The following is an 8,275-nucleotide window of genomic DNA, read 5'->3' as shown; positions in this document are numbered from 1 at the left end:
CAATGACAGCTCCCATTGACAGATCCCATTGACTGCTCCCATTGACAGCTCCAAATGACAGCTAGCATTGAAAGACTCCAGTGACAGCTCGCATTGACAGCTCCCAGTGACGGCTCCCAGTGACAGCTCACATTGACAGATCCCAGTGACAGCTCCCATTGACAGCTCCCTGTGGCAGCTACCAGAGACAGCACCCAGTGACAGCTCCCATAGAGTGCTCCCAGTGACAGCTCCTAGTGACAACTCCCATTGACAGATTAGAGTGACAGCTCACATTTACAGCTTCCAGTGAAAGCTTCCATTGCAAGCTCCCAGTGACACCTCCCTATGACAGATACATCTAACAACTCCCAGTGACAGCTCCCCATGACAGCTCCCATTGGCAGCTCCCAGTGATAGTTACCAGAGACAGCTCCCAGTGACAGAACTAGTCACAGTTCCCAGTGACAGTTCCCATTGTCAGATCCCATTGACAGCATCCAGAGACAGTTTCCAGTGACAGCTCCCCTTGACAGCTCCCATTGACAGCTCCCAGGTACAGCTCCCAGTGTCAGATCCCATTCATAGCTCCCATTGCCAGCTCCCATAGATAGCTCACAGGGACATTTCCAATTGACAGCACCATTTGCCAGCTCTCGGAGACAGCTCCATTTGCCAGCTCACATTGATAGCTCCCAATGACAACTCCCATTGACAGGTCCTGGTAAAGGATCCCAGTGAAAGCTCCCAGTGACAGCTCCCAGTGACAGCGCCAAACAACAGCTCCCATTGACAGCACCCAATGACAGCTCCCAGGGACAGCTACCATTAACAGAACCCAGTGACAGCTCCCATTGACAGCACCCAGTGACGGCTCCCTGTGACAGCTCACATTGACAGCTCCCAGTGACAGCTCCCACTGACAGCTCCCAGTGACGGCTCCCTGTGACAGCTCACATTGACAGCTCCCAGTGACAGCTCCCACTGACAGCTCACAGTGACATCTCCCATTGAGATCCCCAATTGCCAGCTCCTAATGACAACACACATTGACAGCTCCCAGTGATGGATCCCAGTGAAAGCATCCAGTGACAGATGCTATTGACAGCAGCCAACTACAGCTCCCATTGACAGCACCCAATGACAGCTCCCAGGGACAGCTACCATTGACGGAACCCAGTGACAGCTCCCATTGGCAGCTCCCAGTGACGGCTCCCAGTGACAGCTCACATTGACAGCTCCCAGTGACAGCTCGCATTGAGAGCTCCCAGTGACAGCTCCCTGTGACAGCTCCCATTGACAGCTCCCAGTGACAGCTACCAGAGACAACCTCCAATGACAGCTGCCAGTGAGAACTCCCATTGACTGAAACAAGCGACAGCTTCCATTGCCAGCACACATTGACAGCTCCCTGTGAAAACTCCCATTGACAGCTCCCAGTGACGGATCCCAGTGAAAGAACCCAGTGACAGCTCTTAGTGATTGCAGACAATGACAGCTCCCATTGACAGCACCCAGTGACAGCTCCCAGGGACAGCTACCATTGACAGAACCCAGTGACAGCTCCCATTGTCAGCCCCCAGTGACGGCTCCCAGTGACAGCTCACATTGACAGCTCCCAGTAACATCTCGCATTGAGAGCTCCCAGTGACAGCTCCCAGTGACAGCTCCCATTGACAGCTCCCAGAGACAACTTCCAGAGACAACCTCCAGTGACAGCTGCCAGTGACAACTTCCATTGACTGAACCAAGTGACAGCTCCCATTGCCAGAATCCATTGACAGCTCCCTGTGAAAACTCCCATTGACATCTCCCAGTGACAGATCCCAGTGAAAGAACCCAGTGACAGCTCTCAGTAATTGCGGCCAACGACAGCTCCCATTGACAGCTCCCATTGACAGCTCCCAGTGAAAGCTACCCTTGCATGCTCCCAATTTCAGCACCCATTGACAGCTTCCATTGACAGCTGTCTCTCAATGCTCCCAGTGACAGCACCCATTTACTGCTCCCAGTGTCAGCTCCCACTGACAGCTCCCAAGGACAGCTCCCAGTGACAACTACCAGAGACAGCTCCCAGTGACAGAAAACATTCACAGCTCCCAGTGACAGAACACATTCACAGCTGCAAGTGACAGCTCCAGAAAACAGCTCCTAGTGACAGATCCCATTGCCAGCTCCCAGTGATAGCTCACAGTGACATTCCCCATTGACAGCTCCGATTGCGAGCTCCTAAGCACTGCTCCCATTGACAGCTCCCTGTGACAAGTCCCATTAACAGGTCCCGGTGAAGGATCACCGTGAAATCTCCCAGTGAATGCTCCCAGTGACAGCGCCCAAGGACAGCTCCCAGTGACAGCTACCATTGACTGAACCCAGTGAAAGCACCCATTGACACTTCCCAGTGACGGCTCCCAGTGACAACTCACATTGACAGCTCCCAATGACACCACCCATTGCCATCTCCCTATCACAGCTAACAGTGACAGCTCCAAGTGACAGCACTCATTGAAAGCTTCCATTGACAACTCCCTGTGACAGCTCCCATTGACAGGTCCCATTGACAGCTATCTCTCACAGCTCCCAATCACAGAATAAAGTGTCCACTCCCATTGACAGCTCCCAGTGACAACACACAGTGACAGCTCCCAATGAAATTTCCCATTGTCAGATCCCATTGAAAGCTTCCAGAGACAGTTCCCAGTGACAGCTCCCATTGACAGCTACAAGTGACAGCTCCCAGGGACAGCTCCCAGTGAGAGATCCCATTCACTGCTCCCATTGTCAGCTCCATTGTCAGCTCACAGTGACATCTCCAATTGACATCTCCGATTGCCAGCTCCTAATCCAGCTCCCATTGACAGCTCCCAGAGACAGCTCCATTTACCAGTGACAGCTCCCATTGACAGCTCCCTGGGACAACTCCCATTGACAGCTCCCAGTGACAGATCCCAGTGAAAGCACCCAGTGACAGCCCATAGTGACAGCGCCCAATGACAGCTCCCATTTACAGCACCCAGTGACAGCTCCCAGGGACATCTACCATTGTAGATCCCATTGACAGCTTCCAGAGACAGGTCCCAGTGACAGCTCCCATTGACAGCTACAAGTGACATCTCCCAGGGACAGATCCCAGTGACAGATTCCATTCATAGCTCCCATTGCCAGCTCCCATACAAAGCTCACAGTGACAACTCCAATTGACAGCTCCGATTACCTGATCCTAATCACAACTCCCATTGACAGCTCCCAGAGACAGCTCGATTTTCCAGCTCCCATTGACAGCTCCCTGTGACAATTCCCATTGACAGGTCCTGGTGAAGGATCCCAGTGAAAACTCCCAGAGACAGCGCCAAACAACAGCTCCCATTGACAGCCCCCATTAACTGCACCCTGTGACAGATCCCAATGACAGCTACCATTGACAGAACCCACTGACACCTCCCATTCACAGCTCCCATTGACAGCTCTCAGAGACAGCTCCCAGTGACAGCTCTCATTGACAGGTACAAGTGACAGCTCCCAGGGACAGCTCCCAGTGTGAGATCCCATTCACTGCTCCCATTGTCAGCTCCATTGTCAGCTCACAGTGACATCTCCAATTGACATCTCCGATTGCCAGCTCCTAATCCAGCTCCCATTGACAGCTCCCAGAGACAGCTCTATTTGCCAGCTCCCATTGACAGCTCCAATTGACAGCTCCCTGGGACAACTCCCATTGACAGCTCCCAGTGAAAGCACCCAGTGACAGCCCATAGTAACAGCGCCCAATGACAGCTCCCATTGACAGCACCCAGTGACAGCTCCCAGTGACATCTACCATTGTCAGATCCCATTGACAGCTTCCAGAGACAGGTCCCAGTGACAGCTCCCATTGACAGCTACAAGTGACAGCTCCCAGGGACAGATTCCAGTGACAGATTCCATTCATAGCTCCCATTGCCAGCTCCCATATAAAGCTCACAGTGACAACTCCAATTGACAGCTCCGATTGCCTGATCCTAATCACAACTCCCATTGACAGCTCCCAGAGACAGCTCCATTTGCAAGCTCCCATTGACAGCTCCCTGTGACAATTCCCATTGACAGGTCCTGGTGAAGGATCCCAGTGAAAACTCCCAGTGACAGCGCCAAACAACAGCTCCCATTGACAGCCCCCATTAACTGCACCCTGTGACAGATCCCAATGACAGCTACCATTGACAGACCCATTGACAGCTCCCATTGACAGCTCCCAGTGACGGCTCCCAGTCACAGCTCACAATGACAGTTCCCAGTGACAGCTCCCACTGACAGCTCATAGTGACATCTCCCAATGAGATCTCCAATTGCCAGCTCCTAATGACAACACCCATTGAACGCTCCCAGTTACAGCTCCCATTGACAGCACCCAATGACGGCTTCCAGGGACAGCTACCATTGACTGAACCCAGTAACAGCTCCCATTGTCAGCTCCCAGTGACTGCTCCCAGTGACAGCTCACACTGACAGCTCCCAGTGACAGCTCTCATTAAGAGCTCCCTGTGACAACTCCCAAAATCAGCTCCCATTGACTGCTCCCAGTGACAAATACCAGAGACGTCTCCCAGTGACAGCTGCCAGTGACAACTCCCTTTGACTGAACCAAGTCACAGCTCCCATTGCCAAAACCCATTGACAGCTCCCAGTGACGGATCCCAGTGAAAGATCCCAGTGACAGCTCTCAGTGAGAGAGCCCAACAACAGCTCCCATTGACAGCTCCCTGTGAAAACTCCCATTGACAGCTCCCAGTGACGGATCCCAGTGAAAGATCCCAGTGACAGCTCTCAGTGACAGCGCCCAACGAAAGCTCCCATTGACAGCTCCCATTGACAGCCCCCAGTGACAGCACCCAGTGACAGCTCCCAGTAAAAGCTCCCCTTGCAAGCTCCCAGTTTCAGCAGCCATTGACAGCTTCCAATGACAGCTGCCTCTCATAGCTCCCAGTGACAGCTCCCATTCACAGCTCCCAGTGACAACTACCAGATACCGATACCAGTGACAGAACACATTCACAGCTCCCAGTGACTGCTCCCATTGACAGCTCCCTTTGACAGCGTACAGAGACAGCTCCCAGTGACAGCTCCCATTGACAGCTAAAATGACAGCTCCAGGGGACAGCTCCTAGCGACAGATCCCATTGACAGATCCCATTGCCAGCTCCCAGTGATAGCTCACAGTGACATTCCCCATTGAGAACTCCGTTTGCCTGCTCCTTATCACTGCTCCCATTGACAGGTCCCGATGAAGGATCCCCGTTAAAGCTCCCAGTGAAAGCTCCCAGTGACAACGCCCGGGACAGCTCTCATTGACAGCTCCCATTGACCGTTCCCAGTGACAGCTCCCAGTGACATCTCCGATGGCCAGCTCCCAGTGACAGCTCCCAGGGACAGGTCCCACTGCGAGAACCCATTTGCTTCTCCCATTGTCATCTCCAACAGATAGCTCACAGTGACATCTCCAATTGACAGCTCCGATTGACAACTCCTAATCACAGCTACCATTCACAGCTCCCTGTGACATATCTAAACAACAGCTCACATTGACAGCTCCCATTGACTGCTCCATGCGACAGCTCCCAGTGACAGCTCTCATTGACAGTTCCCAGTGATGGATCCCAGTGACAGCTCACATTGACAGCTCCCAGTGACAGCTTCCACTGACAGCTCACATTGACATCTCCCATTGAAATCCCCGATTGCCAGCTCCCAATGACAACACACATTGACAGCTCCCAGTGACGGATCCCAGTGAAAGCACCCAGTGACAGCTCCCAGTGACAGTGCCTAACGACAGCTCCTATTGACAGCACCCAGTGACAGCACCCAGGGACAGCTACCATTGACAGAACCCAGTGACAGCTCCCATTGACAGCTCCCAGTGACGGCTCCCAGTGACAGCTCACATTGACAGCTCCCAGTGACAGCTCGCATTGACAGCGCCCAGAGACAACTACCAGGGACAACTCCCAGTGAAGCTGCCAGTGACAACACCCATTGACTGAACCAAGTGACAGCTCCCATTGCCAGCACCCATTGACAGCTCCCTGTGAAAACTCCCATTGACATCTCCCAGTGACGGATCCCAGTGAAAGATCCCAGTGACAGCTCTCAGTGACAGCACCCAACGAAAACCCCATTGACAGCTCCCTGTGAAAACTCCCATTGACAGCTCAGAGTGACGGATCCCAGTGAAAGATCCCAGTGACAGCTCTCATTGACAGCGCCCACCGACAGCTCCCAGTGACTGTTCCCATTGACAGCTCCCTTTGACAGTGTACAGAGACAGCTCCCAGTTACAGCTCACAGTGCCATCTGCCATTGACATCCCCGGTTGCCAGCTCCTAATGACAACACACATTGACAGCTCCCAGTGACGGATCCCAGTGAAAGCACCCAGTGACAGCTCCCAGTGACAGCACCTAACGACAGCTCCTATTGACAGCACCCAGTGACCACTCCAGGGACAGCTACCATTGACAAAACCCAGTGACAGCTCCCATTGACAGCTCCCAGTGACAGCTCCCATTGACAGCTCACATTGACAGCTCCCATTGTCAGCTCGCATTGAGAGCTCCCAGTGACAGCTCCCATTCACAGCTCCCAGTGTCAGCTCTCAGTGATAGCTCCCAATGACAGCTCCCAGTGACAACTACCAGCGACAGCTCCCAGTGACAGAACGCATTCACAGCTCCCAGTGACTGCTCGCATTGACAGCTCCCTTTGACAGCGGCCAGAGACAGCTCCCAGTGACAGCTCACATTGACAGATACAAGTGAAAGCTCCAGGGGACAGTTCCTAGTGACAGATCCCATTGACAGATCCCATTGCCAGCTCCCAGTGATAGCTCACAGTGAGATCACCCATTGACAGCTCCGATTGCAAGCTCCTAATCACTGCTCCCATTGACAGCTCCCTGTGACAATTCCCATTGACATGTCCCGGCGAAGGATCCCCATGAAAGCTCCCAGTGAAAGCTCCCAGTGACAGCGCCCAAGGACAGCTCCCATTGGCAGCTCCCATTGACTGTTCCCAGTGACAGCTCGCAGTGACAGCTACCATTGACAGGACCCAGTAAAAGCTCCCATTGACAGCTCCCAGTGAAGGCTCCCAGTGACAGCTCACATTGACAGCTCCCAATGACACTACCCATTGCCAGCTCCCTCTCACAGCTACCAGTGAGCGCTCCAAGTGACAGCGCCCAACGACAGCTCCCATTGATAGCTCCCTGTGAAAACTCCCATTGACTGCTCTCAGTGACGGATCCCAGTGAAAGATCCCAGTGACTGCTCTCAGTGACAGTGCCCAATGACAGCTCCCATTGACAGCTCCCATTGACTGCCCCCATTGACAGCCCCCAGTGACAGCACCCAGTGACAGCTCCCAGTGAAATCTTCCCTTGCAAGCTCACAGTTTCAGCAGCCATTGACAGCTTCCAATGACAGATGCCTCTCATAGCTCCCATTGACAGCTCCCATTAACAGCTCCCAGTGACAACTACCAGAGACTGCTCCCAGTGACAGCTCCCTTTGACAGCGTACAGAGACAGCTCCCATTGACAACTCCCATTGACAGCTACAAAGACAGCTCCAGTGGACAGCTCATAGCGACAGATCCCATTGAGAGATCCCATTGCCAGCTCCCAGTGATAGCTCACAGTGACATTCCCCATGGACAGCTCTGATTGCCAGCTCCTAATCACTGCTCCCATTGACAGGTCCCGGTGAAGAATCCCTGGTAAAGCTCCCAGTGAAAGCTCCCAGTGACAACGCCCGGGACAGCTTCCATTGACAGCTCCCATTGACTGTTCCCAGTTACAGCTCCCAGTGACAGCTCCCAGGGACAGGTCCCACTGAGAGAACCCATTTGCAGCTCCCATTGTCAGCTCCAACAGATAGCTCACAGTGACATCTCCAATTGACAGCTCCGATTGCCAACTCCTAATCACAGCCCACATTGACAGCTCCCAGAGACAGCTCCATTTGCCACCTCCCATTGACAGCACCCTGTGACAACTCTAAACAACAGCTCACATTGACAGTTCCCATTGACTGCACCCTGCGACGGCTCCCAGTGACAGCTACCATTGACAGAACCCAGTGACACCTGCCATTGACAGCTCCCAGTGATGGCTCCCAGTCACAGCTCACATTGACAGCTCCAAGTGACAGCTCCCACTGACAGCTCCCAGTGACAGCTCACATTGACAGCTCCAAGTGACAGCTCCCACTGACAGCTCACAGTGACATCTCCCATTGAGATCACCGATTGCCAGCTCCTA

This window comes from Carcharodon carcharias, chromosome 19, assembly GCF_017639515.1.
Source record: "Carcharodon carcharias isolate sCarCar2 chromosome 19, sCarCar2.pri, whole genome shotgun sequence".
Lineage (NCBI taxonomy): Eukaryota > Metazoa > Chordata > Chondrichthyes > Lamniformes > Lamnidae > Carcharodon > Carcharodon carcharias.
Note: the sequence above shows the minus strand (reverse complement) of the source record.